This window comes from Ammospiza caudacuta, chromosome 11 (genome assembly GCF_027887145.1).
Source record: "Ammospiza caudacuta isolate bAmmCau1 chromosome 11, bAmmCau1.pri, whole genome shotgun sequence".
Classification (NCBI taxonomy): domain Eukaryota; kingdom Metazoa; phylum Chordata; class Aves; order Passeriformes; family Passerellidae; genus Ammospiza; species Ammospiza caudacuta.
The window spans coordinates 4,829,470-4,855,794 of NC_080603.1; the positions used below are offsets into that span (position 1 = coordinate 4,829,470).

Here is a 26,325-nt window from a genome sequence, read left to right on the forward strand (position 1 = left end):
ATCCAGCATTTTTCTGTGAGGACAACCCTCCAGCAGAAAAAATGCCACAGGAACAAATACAGAAGCATGATAAACAATTTCCTTTTTTTAAATTAATTTATTTTCTCTAAAGAATAAATGCACTAGTCTGGACTATCGTCTGTCATGTAGCTGAGCTTTTTTTGTTTGAAGGGTCAGAAAATTTGCTACCTCTATATCAGAAGTGTGTGCCACCATTTAAACCCTGATTACTTGCTAGAATAAATGGTTTTTTTCTGTTGTAGGAAGTATATTTTTATTACTGTGAGATGCCTGCATTACTATTTTCAGAACAATATAGGTACAAGAAATGGTACAATTACACTCCTGACTGCACTAACATGTGTAGTTACTCCACAGACAAATGAATTTGTGGCACCCAAGTCTCACCAGCACAGACTTTGAAAGGCAAAGGGATTCAATTGAATGGAAAACCATACCAGCACCATAAGGACACAAACTCAAGCCTTTTAAATTTAGACATACCAGGAATTTACCACAAAATAAAGTTTAAACTTTGTTTTTTCTCTGCACAGAAGTATAATCCACAAATAAAGCATTATTTAAATATCCACATCTATTCCAGCTCCAGAGAGCAAACCGCCATCTATCCCCTTGCAAAATACTCCTTAACTAATGTACAAAGGCCCCACATTTCCAATTCTGTGAGACAAACAGGTGCAATAAACTCAATCCTTATTCTATTGTGGCCCTCACCATTTAATTGCACTATATTAACTCCTCACTGCATCCTTCTGCCTTATTTATACACACCAAGAGTTTAAGCTGACTGCTTTTGCAAGCTCCTGATGAGGAAAAGAGGAGGAAAAAACCCTTCAGCTATTTCCTGAGGGGAAATGAAAATGCAAGCCTAGTGAGAGCACCCATGGAACATCCATTTAACGTGCACATAAGAAGAAAACTGCTGCAGATCAAACAAAACCAACATAATTTCAGTAAGGCCAAATAATTACCAGTAAGGTTTCTCAGGGCAGATGAGGCAAGCCCAGGGCTGATGGGGAGATCCCATTTCCCCCCAGCTCCCCATCCCCTGTTTATGGCCAGCTGACCCACTCAGGGGCTGAGGCACTCTTCAAGCTACCAGAAAGGAAAATAAACAATGAGTAGTGTAGGGAATGTAGGAAAATCATCCCTTTGAGCAGCAAGTAGCTGTCAATCAGCTCCCTCAGCTCCTGATCCCTCCAGAAGAGCACCTCATGGTGAGGCTGGAGCCAAACCAACAGCAGGGCTGGAGGGGCAAGGTCACTTTCCATCAGTTATTTTGAGAAGTCTGATATTTGTCCCAGTGCCCAGAGTGCTGACTGAACCGACCAAAATGGCAGAAGACAAAGCCAGTAAAAATGAGGGGCAATAAATAAAAATTCTGAAAGGTTTTTAAGACAAAGCAGCACAAGGCACCTGAGCTGTGAGCCACAACAGCCCGAGGAGGGGATGAGGAGGGGGACGAGGCAGCCAGGAGGGAAGGGCACAGCAGCTTCTCCTCCTCCTCCAGGTAGAGGGGAGCTGCCAACTCCTATCCTGAAATCATATCATGTGCCAATTACCTTCCACAGTGCTGGTAACACATAGGAGAATGGCTTAAGCAAACACACTTCAATAAATTAATCAGTCTACAAAGGCAAAATACCAAGTTTCACAATAAACAGTTGGGGTTGCACTGCATGTGGAGTTTTAATTGACAATTTATCAGCCTATTACTGACACAGCATGTTGTATCTTGCTAAAAAGGGGCACACTGCTATTAAAAAATATAATGCAGCAAGCTCATGTTTGTCTTGATAGACCTGATGTCCCTCACAAGTCACTCTTTTGCTGAATGCTTCTTGATTAACAGGGACCATTAAGCCAGCATTGGAAACAATAACACAAATCAGTTTTCTTGAGGTGTAATTGCTACAAGGGGCTGTAAGCTCAGCTAGAATTCACCACTGTGAAGTCTGGTTGGAATGATAAAACCAGGAACAGATCGAGAAATTATGCATTTTTAAAAGCACTGTCTCCCTCAGACATGCCCAGCATCCCAGAGGAAGACTGACAGCCATGCCTTTGATCCAAGAACCATTTTTTATGCAAGCTACCATGCTCCTTGGAAAAAAAATGTGAGTACTTCAAAGCCAGAAGTGACACCTTATTAGCTATTCACCCTCTTGTACAAGATGATGAAATGTCACAGCTACCAGTATTTAGGCAGCTGAAGCTCCTGCCTGTGCTTTGTCCCAGACACGTGCAGGACAGCAGGCAGGTGCCACTGGGAAGCAGCTGGAATATTGCTGCCAGCTCATCACTGCAAATTCCTGCCTAGAGCACAATTCCTGAAAGGCCTCAGCACTTCTGAGAGCATAAATGCAGTGACTGAGGGCAGCAGCCATCATTTCCTTCACTGGGTTATTCAGTACTCACATTCCTCATTAAAACATTCTTGCACATTTTTCATGTGCCGGGTTCTACATCTTTCAGTATCCTCATTCTGCATATTTGGTTTTCCACTAAATTAAAAGATTTTCCAGAGCTTCAGTATTGTAGCAAAGCAGTTCTTTTCTTTTGGATATGTAAAATGAATTGAAACTCAACAGCCTCCCAACCAAAACATGTGTCTAGCAGAGTTTATTAATACAAGCTCACCTGTAAAACTTTCCCAAAGGAAATGAGACTGATAAAGAGCAGGAGCCACACCACAATGAACTGCTCAGTGTAGCCATGGCAGAGCATGGCTCTGCTTGTAAATTATAATTACCGATAATTAAAAAAAAATTAATAATTGCTATCCTCTAAATACTTCCACACACCTTTTCAGTGTTTCTTTCAATATAACTTTAAAATATGGATAAAAGAATTACAGCAATTACCTGTCTGGATCTGTTGTGATAATGATAATTTTGTGAGGAATATAATTCATACATACAAGTTTTCTTGAAGGACAGGCATGTTCATCTCATACTTGCCATGTCCCACCCAGCACAGAAACTTAGCATCTTTCTTAAAATTCACTATTAACATATTCTATCAAGTCTGCAGCACACAAAAGCTTTAATGTGCTTCAAAAGCAGTTTCACAACTCTGCATCACAGAATTATTTGTAGTGTGACCCACTTAAAGATTAAAATGAAAAAAACTTCCCCTCTTTAAAAATAGCAAAATTAAAATCATGAAGAAAAAACTTCCTCCTGTAACACAGAAGAACGGCGAAGCGAACAAAAAAAAAATAATTCAATGGATTAAAAAGAAAGGGTAATATTGGAAAATAAATCTCTACATAAACATGAAATTAATAATGTGACGTAGCTTCTTACTTTCTGAATATTTCCAAACAATTAAAACCCTGGCAGTTCATAGCCCTGCTTGTTTCTTTAGCACCAAATGCCACCTGATTCCTTTCATTAAGCAGGCTTCTCTCTTGCCATTCAATTAATTTACTGATCCTTCTGCCTCTCCAAGAGCCTCCTTCTCCAGCAGACACCTGCACCATGCAGGAAAAAGGAAAGGGCAGCCACTGCAGCCCCCAAAGCCACATTACACTCTGTGACTGGGAGATTGTTACAGAAATTGCAGTTTAACACACAGCTACAGAAACATTAATTATAAATTGATTTTAAATAGCACTGCTGATTCTAAGGGGCTTCTGCCTAAGCAGAAAAGCCTGTTAATGCTAAAGCTCAGAATGTGAGATCCCAGCCTGTCTCCATGCAGAAGCAAATCCTATGACTCAGCTTCTTTCCCTGGTGTCCTGTTTAGAGTTACCCCACCCATCCATTCCCCCACAAACCTCACTCCTATATTGCAATATGGTATACAGACAGGCATGGGAATGCCTCACCCATTCCTTGGGAAGTATATTGAAAAATTAATAAAAACAATAATAATCCTACACTTCAGCACAAAAAACAACTACTATCTCCAGCACACTGGGGGCAAAAAACCCAAAGAACTTACCTGGAGCTTCAGGAAAGCTGTCAGACAACATTCTGCCCACTTCTGCCCAGGCAGAAGCTGAAACAATTTTCTCCTAACCTGGTATCCAGTCAATCCCCTGTTGGCTCAGTTGCCCATACCGCATCATCACAAACCCCTGAATATTTGTTACATGACAAAAAATGCTGCAACTCTGTACGTGCCATTCTACCCACCCTTGGAAGCAAAAATGCAAAGCAAGAATCTCCTTTGTAACTATTTCTAGTCCTTTGCTTTATTATTCCCATTCCTTTCCAGAGGTTCTCTTTGTACCAGATTTTCTGATATACATCTAAGGGTCAATTCTGAGACTGAAGCAGTGGCAAAAGTGGAGGCAGAAGGACACTGCAGTTTCATTTCTGATTGATTTCACATCGTGAAATACAGCCTGGAGTCCACACGTTCCAAGAACTCAACTGAGCTGAGTGTGAGAAAGCCCCCAGGTGAAGGACAGAAACCAGCAGCACACACAGCATCAGCACTGGGGCAACAGGCTGGGGGAAAACATCACTTTAATCACGAGTTGGTGACACAGGGTAGGAGGGTGAGAATCCCTAGTACCAGCACAAGGGAGGTGCTTGTGCACTTCAGCGCCTTCTGAACAGAAATTGAGAACAAAGAAACTGCAAGGTCTGGGGATGCTCCAGCCACAATCCTCTAAGGCACAGTTTTCTTTAGAGGATATTCTCTCAAACTAAAACCTAAACACAGTAAAGCCATTCTCTACCAGCACAAATTCACTGGGTTGGAAGAGACCTTAAAGATCATCGAGTCCAATCCAGCCCCAACAGCTCAACTAAACCCGGGCACCCAGTGCCCCATCCAGGCTTTGTTAAACACACCCAGGGATGGGGACTCCGCCACCTCCCAGGCAGCCATTCCACAACTTTATCACTCTTTCCATGAAAACCTTTTTGCTAATATCCAACCTGTATTTCCCCTCTCACAGCTTCAGATTGTCTCCACTGGTTCTGTCAGTGCTGCCTGGAGAAAGAGACCAACCCCACCTGACTACAGCCACCTACCAGAAAGCTGTAGAAATAACAAATCTAGGGAGAAAAAAATCATAATTAATAAAGTATTTACCCAAATACAATTTCAATAAGACATGCATCACTTTTAAAACTAACTTTAAAGAAATTCCACAATATTTTTCGCATAGTTTCTTTACTTTCTTTGGAGACCATATTCTGTGGCCTGCTAGTAACTTCTAATGCTCAATCCAAGTTTTTTAAACTTTAACACAACATAGCTCTTCATCTAATGTACCTTAAGATGAACACATTTTTAACAAACATAACCTACAAAACAAGATGACTTAAAGAACAATATTAAAGCACTAACATTATGAGCAGTAAAGTAGTGACTGTGACAGAGCTCAGGAACATCCTAAACACATTGACATAGGAACTGGGAAAACACACCAAGGAAAATCCCTCTTCCCACAGTGATTACTATTGACCCCTGCCACAGGCAGCATGGAATGAACTCCAGCTTTACCAAACTGTGTGAGAAGGCTTCCCTTTCAAAAGAATCCATGTGGGAGCACACAATGAAAGACTCTCTGTGTTACACTACTGTGGAGCCCACCTCAGCTCCACAAGAACAAACCAGCTGGGATGCCAGGCAATCACACAGAGCTCATCTACCTGGGCTCACTGCTGTGCTTCAGCTGGGCAGAGGCAGGGCTGAAACTGAAACCCAAGCACAGCAAGCTGCACTGCAAAGAGCTGCTCACAGTCCACAGGGCTGGCTGAGACCACAGCTGACTCCTCAGCTCTGCCACTGTCACCTCAACTCAGTACAGCGACACAAAGACTAAAATGTAAATCACTGGGAGATCAATTCTCATGCATCTGAGCTGATTCTCACTACACAAAACCAAGACAATTTGGTGCATGATCCAATGATCCATATCTCCTCTACAAAAGGGAGTTCCTGACTAATAACCTATGGGAGTTATGTACAGACACAGAGAAAGCAGGAGAGGGCAATCAATAAACAACTGAGAATCATGACACCACCATTACTGGCAATCTTTTTCCTCTAGTTCATTACATCCTCATTCAGTAAAGGAAAAGAGTTGTCCAGGGCTTTTTCCCTTCAATTATCTCTCACCTAGTACTGGGAGCTGAAGCACAAGTAGTATCTGTGCTGATCCACACATCATTATCCATCTGACAAATCTGCTTTCTGCCACACTATTTTATTTTTTTTTGCCATGGTCCCTGGCACTTAAAAGACAGTTTTGATGACAGTACAAAGGGTTTACTGACACAGCTCTGCTAGCAAATCCTACCAGTGCAGATACAGCTTAGATTAGTAAAAACCACAGCCTCTGACCATGATAACTGCAACTGTGCCAGGGCTTCACTGGTTAAGTACTTTTATAAAGGGTGCTTCTTCCTTCACACTGCCAGCCAGAATCAGTACACCATCAATCAAGTGTCCAATTTTCCCAAGTTAGCTGTGTGGAGGTGCCTTTCAGTACAGAACTCATCCTCAGACAGAATTCCTGCTTCCTCTCAGGTGTGCTGTACCAAGGACAATGTGGCAAAGGGGAGCACATCACAAAGAGCAGCAAAATTACAGGATAGCCAGGAGATATTTTTCCCCAAAGTACTTAAGAATTAATTTCATGATCATCACTTGGAAGAAAAAGAAAAACCAAAAATCAATGCATTACAAGCCACACCACATCTGTGACATCCAGGCACACATCTGTTTCACTGCTACCAAGACATCAGAGTGAGAAATGAACTCATGAGAAGCAGCTGGCTAAAATGCAGCCTGATATCCAGGGCTCAGGAAAGAGACAACACTTTGATAATGTATTACACCCCACAAGGAGTGGTGTTCCCCAGGGGTCACAGCTGGACTGGCACCGTTCAGATGTGTGGGGCTGAGCAGGGGTGGTGGTCACAGCAGGCTGCAGGGAAGGGACACCATCCCCAGGGTGGCACAGGGTGACATGTGGGCTCATGCAGTCCTTACAGAGCTCAATGAGCACAGCAACTGCAGGGACAGGGAATCCTGAGCACAGAGTGTGGGCACAGAATGGACTGAGAGCAGCCCTGCCCAGAAGGACCCAGGGGTGGTGCTGCTGAGAAGCCTAAAGTGACACGGCAGCAACATGGCAGCCCAGAAAGCCACCCATGTCCTGGGCTGCATCACAAGCAGCATGGCCAGCAGGGCAAGGGAAGGGATTCTGCCCTCTGTTCCACTCTGCTGAGACTCAGCTGCACCCAGCCCTGGGCCCCCAGCACATGAGGAACATGTGAGTGAGTCAGAGGAGATGAAATGGTGATCAGAGGGGCTGGGGCACCTCTGCAATGGACACAGGAGGAGAGAGATGGGGTTGTTCAGCCTGGAGAAGAGAAGGCTCTGGGGAGACCTCAAAGGGGCTTCTGACAAGGGGGAATGGCTTCAAACTGAGAGCAGACATGGTTGGATTAGATATCAGGAATTAATTCTTCCCTGTGAGCGTGCACTGCCCTGGCACAGGCTGCCCAGAGAAGCTGTGGATGCTCCATCCCTGAAGTGTCCAAGGCTGGGATGGACGGGGCTCTGAGCAACCTGGTCTGGTGGAAGCTGTCCCTGCCCATGCTAGACAGTCTTTAAGGTCCTTTTCCAATCCAAATAATTCAATGATTCTATCATAAAATTATCTCCATTTAAAACTAAACAACAAACCATTACTGAGTAAGTGACCAGATTTTGTGCCAAGCAAAAAAACTAGACCTTAAAGTAGAATTCACTTTGCTCTCCCAAGAAAAGAACCAGCCATTACAATACAGAAATTTCACATAAATAATTTCAACACAATATACCTTAAGAGGCTGTAGGAAAGTGTACTTTGCACAGTTCCCCTAAATGACCTCTCTTTCTTCTGCCAGTTTAAATGTTTAGTCTAAATCTCCAAAGTCACTAATGGAATTCATTTCTGATACATGAACCACACCACATCTCAAGTGCCAAGATAGGTGTGCTCCTCTGGGGCAACACAGAGCACAGAAAGGCATGTTCAATGGCAGAGGTGATGCATCCCAGGATTAAGAGAGTTATCAGTCACAAACCTTCAGGAGAGATGAGGGGAGAGTCACAACATCAACACCATGCCATTGTATTTCACTTTTATAGATTTTCAGGCTAACCCATGAACTCCACTTCACGTTATGAAATGCTCTGCAGCACAGGAATCAAAAAGGGGGAATGATCTAGATTGCTCCCAAAATGTGCTTGAGCTCCTGCCATGACAACCTAATTAAGAGTCCTTCTGATGACTCACAAGACACCAGTCCAAAGATCTGTGTTACAGCAGGATACTTCAGTCAGCCATTCCTGAGAAACCCAGGTCAAAATCCTTTTCTCTCCTGACACCACCTGAGAGTGTCAGCTACTCAAAGTTATTATATATCAATGAAAACACAAGATAAACAATGTGTCAGAGGTCTGTGCTGATACACAATACTTTTCATCTGTCTTTCTCTTTTTGGGGACACTTGAGTTCTCTTTCCATGCAGACCACATCACGCTAAGCAAAGCTCTGCTTCCATGAGTGTAACAACTACAAGAAAATGGTTAAAAGTCTTCCTAAAAAGTTTAACAAAATTCACAAGGTAGTACCTTACAGTTCCTGCTTGCTGTTGACCAAAAGTTTCAAAAAGGATTTAAAGAAAAAGGAGCCTGGAGGGGATCACACAGCAGAAAGGAAAGACACCCTTCCAAAAGAGAGACTTCCCAACTGGTTGGACTTCAAACAATTCACAATAGCTGCTGCAGACAGGGGTCTCCAAGGCAGAGGAGCCCTGAGGGCTCACAGGTGTGACAAACAGACACTGTTTGTCTGTCCATACAGGAATCAGCACTCCCTGACACACGGACAGGGCCACAGGTGAAAACCTGGCCGAGAGCTACCTGGCTGCAGACAGCACTGAAAAACAAGGTTTGCTACAAGATGTGACTAATGGGACTAAAATTAGATCAGCTAACATGGTGGGAAGCACCTCTGAGGGACACTTCCCTTAATTTATCTGCTCAGAAGAGCTGGACTGGAAAAGGGAACTACCAAATTGTTTCACAATACTAAAACAAGAACTCCCAATTTTCCTCTAATGCAATTACTGTGCAATGCTACCAAGAGAAACTTGAACACTACATAAAAAGTTTTCATCTCTACAAGTACACCCAAGGAATGATCAAACATTGTACCTGAAATGACTGAAAAAACCCCATTCTGCAGGACAGTAATTCTCCTAAAGGGCTGACACCAAGCTTGGGTGGAACAACTTGCATTTTAGCTGATACCTATACTCTTAACACTGTAATTTTACTTATTCCAGCTATGTCAGTATCCTTAGGGTTATGTGGAAAAACAAAACAAAAACCCCCAACCCCTGAAATTATTAACTGGTGCACCAGCTTAACATAATTTTATTTAATTAGGGATTACAAAAATTACTTAAATAGGAGTACAACAGTACAATATCATCACTTTCTCTATCACTAAGAGGCTTCAATCAAACAAGAGCTCTTAAATCAAATGATGAAATGGTCAAGAAATCAAAATTCCCTCCCTCACCCTGCTGCCCTCACTGCTTGCGATGCAGCCCATAAACTGTAATGCAACCTGCACATTCCCCAGAAATTACAAAAATAAAAGGCATGCAGTGACAATTTTGGAATCAGACCAACCATCCATTAGAAACAGAAGTAAATGAGGGGATTTCACAGAATTCAGATGTACTGAAATCTATTAAAATAACTCTTTGCTACTAAGTCAAAGAAGATTTAAATAAACAATGTGAGAGACACTGTAACTTATGGATTTTCAAACTATCCCTTTTAGCTCCTAAAATAGAGATTTTCATTTTCCCTTCACAGTCATTTTGAAATTAGTTTAGCTTGGTTATCTAATTTAGGGACTTGCTCAAAGTCTGGATTTTCTGAGTTTTGGTCTAAATCTCAGAGGCATCAATCCACAGCACTGAAAGTCAGAGTACCATAATGAATACAAGACAAGGGTTAGAAACTTCTGTTGTGCTTACTAACATTTTTCAATGCTTGCTAGTAATTCTGAAAGTTAAAAAACAGCCTATTTCAAGAGAAAAGTTTTTTTATTTCTGGCCAACAATCATTCTCATTGTTCACTAAAGCTACTTCCGAAACACAGATTTGACATTTCTTCCTAGATTTGATAGTGTTAAATCCTCAACCTGCATCAACACAAGGAATGACTGCCAGTGCTAAAGGGAGAGCAGAACTATTCAGACTCCAACAACTCTGAGACCCTACCCAGTACAATTCCTAAGGGAGGCAAAAAGCCTTGCATGCTCAGCCTCAAAGCAAAAATCTAATTAATCTTCGTTGGATGTAAACTATAAATCCAGCTCCAAATGCCTATAAACATTTTTTTTTTATTTTTACATATCTACACACAGACATAAGTTCCCAAGCAAGAAGGAAAACTCACTAAACAGAGTTTATTTCTCTTTGTGACAGAAAAAAATTATCTATAAACAGGCAGGAAGTAATAACTACAGCACAAATTAAGAAGCTGGGGACTTGAAGTTTGTTTGGTTTTTCCTGGTTAAAAGAGGAAGAAAACTGGCAGCAATTCTGTCCGGGAATTTAAAACTTAAATACATTCATAAGTTTGTGAGCATGCACAAATGCCCTGAAGTTTTTGTGACTTTTTGGGAAAATATTCCATCACCCTGTAATGAAGAGGCTCTTTTGGATGTAATGATGTCAAACCCATCACCATAACAGGAGTTAAGGGTAACAGCAGTCAGAGAGCACGGCTATGCCAGGACTCTGCCCAAAATGCTCCATGAATGGAGGCAGTTCCTCAGAGAAAAACTGTTTACTCCAGCTCCACCCTATTACAGAGGCAGCAGAGTTTAGATATTGCTCAATGTCAATTACAGACATAAAACAGAACTATGTTAGTCAATTCTGATGAGTCAATCTCCTGCTTTTCTTAGAGATTACAAATCTAAATAATCACCTCCAGAACAGCACTTGTTTAGCCAACATATTCTGCTCTCAAGAAGCTGTCTTTGCTGTCAATCATTACCTCTGTGGTGCATGGAAAAAGACTATTTACCCTGGTTACTGCAGCTTGTGTTTGCTTTCAGACATATTTTAAGACAAGCTGAACTTCTCGGGTTCATCTTTGAACCCTGAAATCCAACAGCCAACACTTGATTTAAGGTTTTCCAATTCTCTGGATTATTGAAACCTTCACTCATTCCACTGATAAACTATACTAGACTATAAAATATAAATTTCCATAGGAACTTTTCCTTTTTTAAAGGTGGAAAGGAGGCAACAAGGCAGAGGGCAGCAAAAACAGGTCTCTTGGACAAGACTCAGGCAGCAGAATTTGATCCCAAATCTTCATTTCTCCTGAGGTAACACATAACCCAGGTACCTATAACATGGTCACAGCCTGAGTGTTCATCCTCTTCTGGATGAGATTCCAAGGCTAACAACCAATATCAACAGCTGGGTCTCCAACTGCCCTTTCAGAAAATCACAAACCTCTAGGGCAGGTGCTTTGGAGTACCTAAAATATACCCAGATATCTATGTTTAGGCAACTTTATGGGTGTCACTGGAAAAAAAGGTTTAAGTGTGTGTTCCTCAAGTGCTCTAGCAGACAACATGCACAACAAACGTCACACACCCCAAGAGAGGAAGAAAATCTCTGTGCTTAAGCATCATTCCCTGGAAAAAGGGGGGAAAGCATCATGCTGCTGAAGAACACTGTGAAATGTACTGTCATGAGTGTCTGTGACCCAAAGAAAAACCCTCAAGGACCTGGAACCTCCTGTCTTCAGTTGCAGTGTATTTGGTGTATTCACTAAACAAGTACATTCAAAGGATGTTATGTGCAGTGAGCTGAAAAAACCTGGAAACAACCACAGAAGGATTTTGTACCAAATCAGCATAAGCAAAGCAAGGTTTGGGATATTTGCTGATTTTTCAGAGACTGACTTTGCTTTCTTAACATTTTTCTAATATAGTATCAAGCATACACAAAGTCTTTATCAGGAACCATGCCTCAAGTGACCTCCTCCAAGGTTATCTCTTTAAATTCTCCTGAGAAGTTTCTCCATCACTACCAAACTCCAGTCAGAAGAAACTTGGGACTTGAAGAGCAGGTGTGACAGGTTAGAAGAGCCAGGCATTCATAAACCATGTGGGAGAGACTTCTCAGGCATCCCTGTGTTACACTCAGTGCATGTCTGCATCCCTAAGGCCTCTTTTACAACAAAACCCCCCACATTTTCTTGGCTAAAATTTTGTGCCTCTGTGAACAGACTTTACTTGTGCTTATTCTTTGTCTGTACAATAAAGTCATAATGTTATGTGGCTGTTAATATAGTGGGTAATTTTATAAATTATAGCAGTACATAAAAAAAATTAAAATGAGATCATCTGCCAGAGCAGTAACTTCACATGTAACAGCCAAAAATAAAATAAAATGACCAATAACTTTTACATCATTTTTATAAGTGTAGCAAAACCTCCTGAAACTGCTTAGGCAGGGGAAGATCTCAGAGCTCCAGTGCAGCAGGATGCTCTGAAGGGGTGTGATCAGCACACACATCCACCACTCCATACAGGGTGTCACTCAGAACTCTGTGTCTACAGACTTTTTCTCACAGCAAGCTCCTCAGCAGATGAGCTGAGAAGCTGCTGCGGCTCTGAATGAATATTTGGAAAAATAAATCCATCCATGAGGAGCTTCCCAGATGCACCTGGCCAGGAAAGTAAAGAGAAAATGACAGAAAGTTGCACAGTCAAAGCAACACTGGTGCAAGAGCCAGCTGGGGTGTGAGAGGGACCTTCCCCAACTCTGTGCAGCTGCCTCTCCTCACTCCAAAATCAGTAAATAAAACAATGAAAACTTCTCAGAAAGGTGTTTCTTCAGATGTCAAGCTGTTTGTCTGGGCAGCTTTAGCAGCCAGAAAAAGATCACACATTCACATTGCACATTTCTGGAAATGCTTCTCCATTTTTTCATTCTGTGTTTTAACACAGATAAACTTCAAAGGAGATAAGGCATTTCACACATGAGTGACTGAACATAAGTACTGTTCTCACAGTCACATACATTCAGCTCCCTGAAAAGCTGACAAATTAATTCTCTTTAATTTATAGCCAAGTTCTATCTTAGCTATTTTTAAGTCTCGTGTTTCAAATCTTGCAGGGTTTGCAGTTAAAACAATTTGTTACATTCTCTTAGTAAGAAAAAACAATTTGTTATCAATAAAGACTGACTAAAAAAATACACAACAGGGCAAGGATCAAAAGCAGCACAGAGTAATTTTTCACTGATGCAGCCATTTCCCACACTTGGCAGTATACCTGAATTTTTAAAATATCCAATGTTTTAAATATCTATGTAGTAACTCCTAAATATCTTCATCCAAAGATGTTTGTGAACTTAGAAAAACATCTTACACTAATACTACAGTCCTCTACTAATTATAACTTGCCAGTTTTTGAACTGTCTTGCTATATTTAACTTTCTGGTGAAGAATTTTCTGAGTGTTTGAAGGGGAGGGAAGGATTACAGAGGAAATGCATCTTTAGAAAGAACTTGGAATTTAACTACAAGTAGCAGAATTTCAATAAACAGAAAGATTAGCTACAATATTCAGTAATATCCCCCAGAATTTTCTGCCCTTGTGGATAGGCTTAATATTTGCTTCTTTTTAGCAAATTTGAGGACAACAGTCAGGAACTTTTTGTAGTGTATTTTGATTATATCAAGCATAGCTAGAATGCTCAGACCAAGGGAGTTAGAAAGCAAATTGCAGTTGTTTATTTAAACCTAAGCCATTTACTTCCTAAATTAACACTGTCTGAAAAGAGGAGGCCACAAGGCTGTTGAGGAACAACCACAGTTATTCCTGTAAACACACAGAATTTTGGCTGCTTCCAGTTTGGATCAATCCTGAATTCAAGCCTTTATGAGGAGTATTTAAACAGGGGCAAATGAATGTGTTATTTTATCACAAGGTGCAATAAGGAAAGCACATAACTCTGCTCAGGCTAAAGAAAGCCCAAACTCACATGACACCAGTGGAAGCCTTAGGTACTCCTGATCATGCATTTAACAGCCCAGCTCAAGTCCTTTAAAATAATTCAAGACAGCCTCATCTTCTAATTTAACCTTTGTGTTTGCACTTGGGGGTGGGGAGGGATTTCAGCATAAAGTTTCACCTTCTCACTGCAGACATTCAGCTTCCCTTTGGCTCACACCTCTGCACCTCGTGGTGCCAAAAGCATGGTATGGACAGAAAACACGGCCAGAGAGAGAATTAAACATAGAAAATATCAACTGTACAGTGCAGAAATGGGAATATTGGAAAAATATTCAACTCACATTTTTGCTTGGCACATTATTTACATAAATAGCTGCAGGGTGTTGTGGAACTATTAATTTTGAAGGAGCAGATGAGTCAAATCTTATTTTTGATAGGTAACTGCAAGATGCCTCCAATTAGACTAAGATAATCATACTTTAATAGCTGCTCTTGTAATTAAACCATATTACACAGTGTCACAAGTACAGAAAAGCAGGGCCAGAAGGGAATTCAAAAGGCCACCAGGCTTCTTCCTGCCCCCTGCTTCAAAGCAGCACCAGCTAGTACAGCTTTCTGAAACTCCACCAAAAAAATCATTATTTTAGCAAGTTTCTAAAGCCTCTAAAGCACATACAGAGATTATCAGCTTTCAGAAATATTTAACACCAAAAAAAAAAAAAAACCCAAAAAAAACGGGCTGCAAATAATAATGTAAAAAAAAATCTACAAACACTGAACAAAGAAATTATTCAGAAGGGAAGACATTGGCAAGTAATTCTCATATTCACCAAAATGCCATAAAAAAACCTTGGGAAGTGCAGCACATACAGGGCAAGAGTCAAGTCTCATTTAACTATCAGCCATTAATTAATAAGAGCTACATGACAGAATGCAAAATAGACACCATTCCCTCCTGAATAAGCCAATCAAGTAATTCCAAGAGGTGCAGTTTTAATATTATCACACCCCACTGGGAATATACATTTGTCTGGGCTTGATAATACCCAAAGAGTGTAATTATCTCTCAAAGACATACTGTCACAAAGTATTACTCAACTGCTGCTTTTATTGGTAAACACATGTATTTTTACAAATATAAATTCTGTTTTACACAGCTGTGCACTCAATGCACACAGAACACATCAAAATTTCACAACTTTGTATCAACATAAAGAAGAGAATGTCATTAAACTTAAGAGAAAAAGAAAAATCAATGCTGTCAGCATTCAGAAAAACTCAGCAGCATGGTTCTTATGTACAAACTCACATTCTAACACTGTCCTGCTTGTTCCCAACACCACCAGGCACAACCTCTCCTGTCCCAAGGTGCCTCTGCCCGACCAAGGAAAGCCTCAACAACAGCAATGTTACACTACTGAGGAGATCCACATCAAATATAAATAAATTGAAGCCAAAAGCATCCTAGCTGGCTGACCCAATAGTTTCCCACACCACATGAAAACCATGAAGCTAAAACTGTGAAATACAATATTCTTACAGCAGGCAGAAACCTATCAGGTCACCTTAGCTGCCAATTTCTACAGGACAACTGAAAAAAACAAAAAAATCAAAAAAAAAAACCAACTAACTCCTGAGCCCAGAATGGGTACCATGCTTATCCTACTTCACAAAATATTGTGTGGCCTTTTTTTCCTTCTGCAGTTAAAGGCATGTGCCACATCAACAGGTATTAAGTAATAGCTATTAACTAAAGGTACACAGTGTTTTAAATAGTAAAGATCTATTATTTAAAAGCTGTGATACCAAGGTGCAAGCTCAGGATGTTAAATTTCCTCAGCCTGCACGAGCTCTAGGTGTTAAAAAGGAAAGCACACTTCCTGATAAACCACACCGCTAAGGATCTTAAATTAAGAGTTTTTGACAGGTAAGTTTTAAAAATAACCCACGCGCAGACAAAACTTTACAACATTTCGATGTTAATCAAATTTCATTTCTGATCTACACTGAAACTGTTCTTCCACGCATTATTTGCCTCACTGAAACTGAAGAGCCTAGGTCATGTAATTTAATCTTTGACTCATCATGCAAATTAAATCACACCATTCCCACAAGACAGCATATAGGTTTTAAATAAATCCTGGGCACCTACATGATCCCTCACCAGAAATTAAAATTTAAACAAATTTTTATATTACCAAAACCGGATACATCCTAGTTTCAGTACCGGTAGCATACCAGGGATTTACAGGGAAAATAACAATGGCAAAACTTTCCTTATGGCACGGAGCAGCGATGAGGCCGCGCTGGGTGTCCGTGGGTCAGTCCGCAGGAGAGCGGGCTGCGAGCAGCACTCCCGCACAGCCACGGCCGCGGCGGCCTAGCGGGGCCACCCCAGCAACAACAATTGTAGGAAGAGGCCTCGGGGCCGGACCCCGAGAGGCCGCGCAAGGCAGTGCCGGCCCCGCACCTCCGGCCGCCCCCAGCGTGTTCCCGGGGCCGAACAAAGAGCGGTGGTCGCGGGCAGCGCCCCCGGCCCGCCGCCGCTGGCACGGGACAGCCGCTGCCCCTCCGCCCAGCTCGGGAGCGGCGCGGGCGCTGCGGTTCGCTCCGGGCCGGGCCGTGCGCGGCTTTACGTTGATCGTTCCCCGGCTCGACGTTGGAGCGGCTCGGGGACCGGGGCGCTGCCGCACGGGAAGCGCAGCCCCGGCCGTGCCCTTTCGCTCCGCGCGGCACCCCCGGAGCAGCGGCTGCTGTCCCCGGAGCTGCCCTCCGCCCAGGCCGGCGGGACTCGGCCGGTCCCTCCCAGCGCCCAGCGGACAAACGGGCCCGGAGCGCGGCGGGCACCGGCCGGGCCGCGCTACCCGCGGCCCGCAGGGCACGGCCCGGCCCCGCGCCGGACAATGCCCACGGCCCTCGCCCCCCGCAGCCCCGGCCGTCCCAGTACCTGTGCGTCCGGCGGGCCCCGCCCGCCCGCTGGCGGCTCTCGGCTCCGGCGCTGCGGCTGCGGCAGAGGCGGCGCGGCCCCGGCTCGCCCGGCCCGTCCCCCCCGCCCCGCGCTCACGGCGTCGCACCGGCCCGGCCCTCCCGCCCGCGCTTCCGCCCGCGCCGCAGCGCCACAGCGCCCCCTGCCGCCGCGGAGGACCCAGGGGGAAATAGCCGCGCCTCTCGCTATTTCCTCGTTTTATTGTTCACGGCGCTTTTCCTTATTATTGGAGTCACAGAGCCACCAGGGCTGGAAGAGACCTTTCAGATCACCCGGTTCAACCATGGTACATGTCACTGTACCCCTGAGCCACTAAACCACATCACCCAGCACCAGATGTAGGTGCCTGTTGAGCACCTCCAGGGTGGGGACTCCACCACCTCCCTGTCAACGTGTTCTAATGCCTGACCCCCTGAACAGGGAAAAATATCTTTTAATATTTAATTTGATTCTCGTGCTTCAGCTTAAAGTCATTTCCTCTGGTCCTCCCAGTGCAGACATGGCAGAAGAGACCGGCCCCGTGTCACTACAGCCTCCTGCCAGGGGGTTGTACAGAGCAAGGAGGTCCCTCCTGAGCCCCTGGAGACTGAACAGCCCCGGCTCCCTCAGCCACTCCTCATCACACAAGGGTTCTAAACCGTGGTGCCCTTCTCTGGACATGCTCGCACCTAAATGTCCTTTTTAAAGTGAGGGACTCAAAACAGCATGCAGAACTCGAGGTGCAACCTATTCCTTTATTCTTTATTAATGGTTAACGGTCTTTGTAATTACTATTTAAATGTTATTTATTGGTATTTATTAATTTTTTATTTGCATTTACTCTTTTTTTCACCATTTTTACCACCCTCTGCCCTGTCCTTTTGCAGACCCTTTACGCCCTCTGTAGTGTCACAAAACTTCTTTTCCATGCCGTGACCCTCAGGGCCTCAGGGTGGGGCTGGAACTCGTGCCTTGGACGTGCTCTGATTGTCCTGATGCATCAGGTGCTGCTGATTTACAGCCTGCAGGTTTTCTGCACTCCCCAGCATGGCATGGAAGGCCTCCAGATGGTTTCCTGTCCCTGTGTGTAATACTCATCTATTACTGGCACTGTGACAAATGCAAATTAGCCTGCATGGAGAAAAGCCCACACCTCTCCCAGCACAGATCAAGTTGATATTGCCCATTATAATACATTTAAAGCAGAAGATACATTTTTAATGGAACAAGTCATGAATTTCTTACAAACCTTGCCCCAGGAGGTCTGATGCAGCACCGGCATGCAGCCATGAGGGACCTGCTTCCCAAAATGTCCATAACAGCTTCTATCTTCAGCTTCTTCTTGATTACCTGGCTGCACATCCCTCTGCTGCACTTCTGCTGGGGAGGTTTGGGTTGGGCGCCACACATCACAGTTCCCTGGCTGCTGAACCTCTGATGCAGGTGAGCACAGCTGCCTCTGGCCTCTTGGGGGGTCTCCACCAGCTCTGTGCTACAGCTCAGACATGGAAAATGCATCTGAGAACACCTGCCGCCACCCCAGCATCCGACAGCAGGGGAGCAGAGGGGCTGGCACTGGGCAGTGGGACAGGGTGGGTCACAGGACACTTCTCTGGACAGGTACCAGGGACTCCAGGTCCAGCCTGGCACCAAGCTGGAGCCATGAGGGGCTGCCCCAGCCAATCCTGCCATGCTCAGCAACCCAGGGAACAGGACATGGGGGTAAAAACAAGTGTGCATGCATAGCATTTATTTATATCTAACATTTATTTATATCTACCTCCTAATGTTTATTGTATTTATTTATTATATTTATTCCTAATTTTATTACATTTATCCCTACTATTTATTATATTTACCTCCTAATATTATTTATATCTACCTCAAATATTTACTTGCTGTTGCAGGAAGATGGAAGAGATGCAGCAGCACTAGACCTGAAGCAGGAGGGGTTGTGGTGCCTGTGTGAGGTGATGGGACCTCAACTCACAACGTGTGGTCAGCAAAATTTTGGCAGTTCATATATCCCACTTGTGAGCTGGGAATGGTTGATCTCAAAACCAACATGGAAAGGGTGTGAAAAATTGTGAGCCCATACTTAGGCTAAAACCATTGGAGTTTAAACATAATAATCAGAGTACTGAGGAGAGAGGAGGAGGAGTTAAAGGCAAGCACTGTTAAAGGGATTCAATATCAGCTCCTGGAGGATAGACACTACTGCTCTACAAATGACCATTGGAAAAGAGAGCAGGCCAGAAATGGGTTCAGTGCAATCACCAGCCCTGCACACTGCAGAGAAATCCCTGAGCAGAGAGAGCATGATTTTCCTAAGCTCTTAGAAGCAGGGATTAAACACAGCATGTGAGAGGGCTCTTGGCACACTAATGATTTGCTAATTCACAGCCATGACTGAGAGAGCCATTGTGAATTAATTAATCCTTGCAAATTAGGAAGTGAGTAAAGATTTAAAAAATACAAGTTACTTCACTGGGGAAAAGAAAAGGTATTTAGAAGGACAAGCATGCAGGTGCTTTGCTTAGGAAGGACAGAGCTGAATGGCATCCTTGGCCTTTGTGCAGCGGGTGGGAGGCTCAAGGAACCCTACACCTCAGCTCTAGCTCCTCCCATCACCATCCTAGACTGAAAAATAGCAAAACTAGGTTAAAACAATATGTCAGCCTGTGAAATTACCCCTCCTTCAAGCAGCTCCATATGGCTGCCCTGTTGTCTCCCTTCAGCCCTTATCTCATGCAGAGCAGCCATTCCCTCATGGGGTGCCATGGCAGCTCTGCGAGATTGGCCACCCCAGCTCTCCACAAGGCCCAGTAGCCATCTCCTGCTCTATCTTCTCTTTTCCATGACCTTTCCCCACGTGGCTTCCCCTCCTGTCCCCACTGTTCTGCTGGCAGCAGGCCCCGAGTGCCCCCCATGTCCTGCAAAGGCCCTGGGTGCCCCTCACGTCCCACACAGGCCCTGGGTGCCCCTCATGCCCCACACAGGCCCCGAGTGCCCCTCACGTCCCACACAGGCCCTGGGTGCCCCTCATGCCCCACACAGGCCCCGAGTGCCCCTCATGTCCCACACAGGCCCCGAGTGCCCCTCATGTCCCACACAGGCCCTGGGCGCCCCTCACATCCCACACAGGCCCCGGGTGCCCCTCATGTCCCCTGCAGGCCCCAAGTGCTCTTCACGTCCCACACAGCCCCCAAGTGCCCCTCATGTCCCCTGCAGGCCCCAAGTGCCCCTCACGTCCCACACAGGCCCTGGGTGCCCCTCACATTCCACACAGGCTTCAAGTGCCCCTCATGTCCCACACAGCCCCCAAGTGCCCCTCATGTCCCCTGCAGGCTCTGGGTGCCCCTCATGTCCCCTGCAGGCCCCAGGTGCCCCCAAGTGCCCCTCATGTCCCCTGCAGGCTCTGGGTGCCCCTCATGTCCCCTGCAGGCCCCAAATGCCCCTCACGTCCCACACAGGCCCTGGGTGCTCCTCACATTCCACACAGGCTTCAAGTGCCCCTCATGTCCCCTGCAGACCCCAAGTGCCCCTCATGTCACACACAGGCCCCGAGTGCCCCTCACATCCCACGCAGGCCCCAGGTGCCCCTCGTGTCCCTCACGGCGTGCCCCCAGCCCTTGCTGCCAGCCATGCACTTTGGGGTGTCACTGTCCACAGTTTTACTGACAGAGTCACAGCTGGAGCTGTGTCACACAGGTGTCACAGGTGTCCAGCTGTGCTGGGAGCAGGGCTGGGAGCCCTGAGGTAACTCCTGTGCTGTGGGTGTGTCACCCACGCCATGGGATGGAGGGGCTCTGGACCTCCATGGCCTCCTGACACAGATCATCTCAAAATACACACTGGGGCCTCTTGCCAGCTGTCTGGAGGGGCACACGAGGAGGGGAGAGCAGAACCAACCCCCAGGTGATGTTTAACTGGGCATGGAGTGCTGTGATTCCCAGAGCACAGCCCGTGTTCCTGGCTCCTGACAAGGTGCTTCAGGGAGGAAATATTAGAAGTAGGGACAACTGCAGTTATGCTGAATTTCTTCTGTTTAAAGTTCGGCAGAAGAAGAATCCTGAGTCTTTCCATGGACTTTAAACCAAGCTGCAGTGGCTGAATTTAATCACCAGCTTTCACAAGTGCCCATGACAGTTCCTGAAACTGCATTTCACCCATTACTGCCTGGAGACATTCACTGCAGACTCCTAAAGCTTTCCTCAAAGAAACGTCTGTGGGTATTGTTTTACTTTTCAGTTCATTCAATTAATAAATAATGAGCAGACACTCAGCCCCAAAATCCTATTTATGGCAGAAAACACAATTAAATGTAATTGTCTTTCATATCAGTTAGGAGGTTCTTTCCTCGTGGACATTCCATGATTTATCTTTAATTCAAGGTTCCATTTCAGAATTAGAACACATTTTAAAAACATTATAACAAACCACAAGAACTAAGGGTTAGCATGTAAACATTGTCAGAAAAAAACCCCAAACAATTACGTGAACAATCATAGAAAAAAAAAATCTGTTGCAAATCCCTTTACCTGGAGAGCAAGTCATTTTAATAAACTTTTTATTACTGTGGAACAATTGAAAGTTATCTGTAAAGCACAGCATCCATTCCAGGGAGGTTCTACTACTAAAGCCACAACCAGGTTTCCATCAGCATTGTAAACATGAAAGGAAGTAAAAGAGGTCACCCCAAGAAACAGCACTAGTGAAAAATGTACTTCCTGAGCTAGAAACAGCACTAGTGTAAAATGTATTTCCTGAGCTAAAACCAAAACACCATACACAAAAAACCAGTGAAATACAGCCATTAATTCAATAGAACTGGAAGCAAATACAGTAAGAATCCCAAATCAAGCAGAAAGATAAAAGGGTGTGAACACTGCTGAAAATTACTGTTGGGTTATTCTTTTTAGATGCTCTCCCTCTTCTTTTACATTTTAAAGAAATTACAAGGTGGCTAACTTGGTTCATATTTAAGCAGTGCCTGTTAAACTCTGAAGCACACAGCCTCTGGATAACACTGCTGTGCACTTGCTTACCCCTTTACCCCCTCAAAGGGCTTTGCAGAAATGAATTAATTAACTCTTACAGCAGAAACCTGTGAGGGGCATGGGCTTAGTGCTGCCCTTCAGCTGGATTCAGGTTCAGCTGGCACAGGAGCCCTGGCCACATCACTTGACAACACCAGCAAATACACACACACAACCTGTCCTGAGACTCTCTAAAGTTTTTCTGCAGCTCTCCTCCTGCTCCTGATGGGACCCCTGGCTCCCAGGGAGGAGAGAGCTCCAGAGCTCTGCTGTCCCAACCTTCCAAGGCAGGCACTGCTTTGGAAAAGGGCTACAAAATTGTATCATCTGAAAATTGTCTGTGTGCAGGTGTGAGAGGGCATCACTGTCTGCACATGTGTGTACAGACACACCTGGAATGGGGAGAGGGGGTGAAACATCATCTTTGAAACACAACAAGAAAGGTGAAACATCATCTTTGAAATACAACAAGAGGGGGTGAAACATCATCTTTGAAACACAACAAGACACCCAGCTGATCACAGGTATTCTTCTGGAAAACCCCTTACGGAACTCATGTGTCTCGTGGCCTCTTTTGCTTTTTGACAGAGCAAACCCAGGGCACAGCTCCTAATGTTAAAAATCAACAAGCAAGAAAAAAAGGGTTGTGGCAGTAGGGGTTTTATTATTATTTGAATTAATGGCCTCATTATGGAGAAGACAAAACAAGCGCAAACTCTGCTTTTCTTCTTCCCAGACCAGCCCATGCAGCAACACCCACCTTCTCACAGCTCCTGCTTGCCCTTCATCTTGTCAGGGCCATGGTTCTCCTACCCCAAGGTGACTGTGCCCCAAGAACTGGCAGGACTTCCTACACCTTTTGGTTCCTCCACAAGTATGAGAAATGCTCATCCCTGTTATAAAGGAGTGTCTCCTAGAGACACCTGAAGAGAGGTGGGAAAAGTAAAGAAATTGAACCGGAGAGTTGGTTTAAAGCAGACAGCGTTCATAAACAAAACCAAAATAGTATAAAACCTTTTGCTTTAATCGGTAAAAAAGTAGTTACAAACATAGAGATGAAAAAAGAAATCTTAGAGAACATCACGAGGCTTTATACACCATGCAAGATGGACTTGGCTCACACAGAGCAGAGCCCTGCAGCTCATGCCTTCCCTTCCTCCCATTCTCCACTGTCCCAGCAGCAGCCAGGCTGTGCCAAGGCAGGACCACAAAGTGCCAAACACCCAGGTGAGCATTTCCCACTTCCTGGGGTGCTGCAAGCCCAGCCCTGCAGCAACAGCAGTGGGCAGCAGGTTGGGAATTCTGCTATAAGGGCAGTGCCCCCCTGGCAGCCCCAGAGCTGGGCCCAGGACAGCACACAGGTCACCCTGCTGCAGAGCACAGCCTGGGGCTGCCCCATTCCTGCTGACAAGGTGTCCTGTGCCAGGCCTCAGGATGTGGTGACAGCACACGTAAGCACACGGACTATAAAAAGCAGGCGTTGGCGTGTGGCCAGGCTGGCACAAAAGCCACATTTACTCACAGAAGAGATATTTTTCTCACAAAGATGAATCTTAACCCACATCCCTCTGCAGCCTCAAGAACTGAGAAGCTAAGAGGAAACAGGCAGTGTGGGAAGTGCAGAGGCTGCAGTGTGGGGTGTGCAGGGTGCTGAGCCCAGGGGGAGTCAGGCATCCATGCTGCTGTCAAAGTCAAAGCTTACTGAATAAACCAAGCACTTGGTTTATTCCATTACAGATTGTTATCAGGTGACATCTGGTAACATCTCACACACAGAGTGAGAACACCCAGCACTGCTCTCCTGAATGAAATAACACACCCAGAGTGTGAGAACACCCAGCACCGCTCTCCTGAATGATATAACACAACCAGAGTGTGAGAACACCCAGCACTGCTCTCCTGAATGATATACATCAAGGCATGCTGCATAAAGAAAGTTCAAGTGCTCTCTTTGAATGGTCCCTCAAAGGCCCCTGTGCTCTCCTCATGAAGCTTGGCTCTTTTCCTTTCTACCACCTCTGCAGCCTGGTCCTGGTCTGTGTGAGCCAAGTCCATCCTGCATGGTGTATAAAACTTTGTGATGTACTCTAAGATTTTTTTTTATCTCTATGTTTTTAACTAATTTTTTACCAATTAAAGCAAAAGGTTTTCTACTATTTTGTTTTTGTTATTAATTGTTTGCTTTCTAAAACCAACTCTCCGGTTCAATTTCTTCACTTTTCCCCCCTCTTCAGGTGTCTCTAGGAGACACTCCTTTATTACAGGGATGAGCATTTCTCATTGCTGTGGAGGAACAAAAAGGTATAGGAAGTCCTGCTAGTTCTTAGTCACCTTGGAGTAGGAGAACCATGGCCCTGAGAAGATATGAAGAGCAAGCAGGAGCTGTGAGAAGGTGGGTGCTGCTGCATGGGCTGGTCTGGGAAGAAGAAAAGCAGAGTTTGCACTTGTTTTGTCTTCTCTGTGTAAAATTCAGCACAGGCAAGGGGCTAACCCTTACAGCCTGCCACCACCCACACAGCTTATCAGATTTTCTGCTTCCTATAAGGTGCTTTTGGCCCAGCAGCTGTGTCTCAAACACTCTGGCTGAGAAGCAGCAGATATGATTTCCTGTGGGGCCTGGAGCGCTGCTAACCTGCCAGGCAGGAGACAGCTTGAGCAATGGCAAGAGCATCAGCTGATCCTTAACACCAAGGCTGCATGGGGGTGTGTGAAAGAAAAGCTGAGAATTACTCAGCTGGTACCAGCCTTGTAATTATTTCCTGTCCCAGGAGTTCACTCCCAAAGATGGCAGAGCCAGCTGGTACCCAGGAGGCTGAGCTGGGGCCAGAGGGGTTTGGAGCACTTGGTAAAGGAGATGGATTTAGAGATGGATTTAGAGATGTCAACAGAACTTCCAGATGTTCAGTGCTCCTTTGGAACTGGGCTTTCTCTGTGATGCAAATACTTCATGTGGCACTGTCCAATGCCATGTATGACTCTCTCTCCTCAGCTATAGCAGGAGGAGCAGGTGAGCTCCCTGCCCACACCACGGTGAACTCACAGGCTTTGATAGGCCACCACATCTCACCACACCAACCTCATCTGCCAGATGCCCTGTGCCTCTTCCCCAGCCACCACACAATGCTCACCTAGCCACCAACCCCATCACCTGCCAGCCCTGTGCCAGAAACCATGACCTGGCACACACAGTGTCACTGCATCCCCAAGGATCCCAACACAGAGGTGTCAGGAGCAGCCTTCCCAGCACAGCCATGGCTTCCCTCTGCCAGCTCTGACAGTGATCTTGGGCCCACCTTCCATCGAGGGTGGTGTCTGATCATGGGGACTGTGCCCTCAACACAGCAAATGCTCTTCCTCACATCCCAAGAACAGATAAATCATCATTTGCTTTTCTGACCAACCAATGCTCTTCCCTGTATCTGCTCATTGGGACTGTGCCCTCAACACAGCAAATGCCCTTCCCCACATCCCAAGAAATCATCCTTTGCTTTTCTGACCAACCAACGCTTTTCTCCACATCTGCTCATTGAGACTGTGCTCTCCCAATGCTCTTCCCCATATCCCAAGAACAGATAAATCATCCTTTGCTTTTCTGACTAAGCCATTTCCAGCACCATCCTGTCCTGGACGGGCTGCAGGACACATGTTCCTCCTTCAAACAGGGCTGAGATGGGCCATGGCAGGTCCACCATGCTGAACTGAGGCCAGTCAGGAGAGGCAGCCCTGGTGCCCCTGGGCCGTGCAGCAGTGAGTAATCTCCAGCTGGGTGCCTGAGTGCCGGGAGCCAGCCCGCCTGCCCCGGCACCACCTGCACCCCAGTCACTGCACTGGCACGTCCTGCTGCTCCTCACATTCCTCCCGACCGAATACCTCAGCAGCACAACAGCCCTGGTGAAGCAGGGCTTCAGCACAGCCTGCCTGGGGGTTGTGGCTACTGGGAAACATCCAGGTTTAAACATTTTAAAGGAGAGCTTTACTCCTTTTAAAACCTCAGCTGGACAAAACCCTCTTTATTGAGAGTGAGTAAAGCCCTTGTAAAGCAGCCTCTCCTTGGGGAGTGTTTGTTCAGGGCAGGGCAGGGCTGGAGCTTGGGCTGAGGGAGGGGGCACAGGGTGCAGAGGATGCCCCGTGGTCACACATCAGGGCCAACCCACAGCCTGGGTTGGCAGCAGCCACTGTCCCCTGTCGTAGACATCTTTACATGAAAATTCCTTTCCTTAGGATTTTTCCTCCTGAGAAGCTGAAAGGCCTCAGGAACAAAATGTAAACAATGG

At 45.3% G+C, this 26,325-nt stretch overlaps 1 protein-coding gene across 1 annotated transcript in view; it reads right to left on the reverse strand.

Moving 5' to 3' along the window:
- Nucleotides 1–17,114, reverse strand: part of CAB39 (calcium binding protein 39) — a 44,412-nt gene extending 27,298 nt beyond the window's left edge. Inside the window, exon 1 of the mRNA XM_058812640.1 lies at nt 16,995–17,114. The gene's annotated coding sequence lies outside the window, so the exon portion shown is untranslated. The remainder of the gene's footprint in view (nt 1–16,994) is intronic.
- Between the last annotated feature and the right edge of the window lie 9,211 nt (nt 17,115–26,325).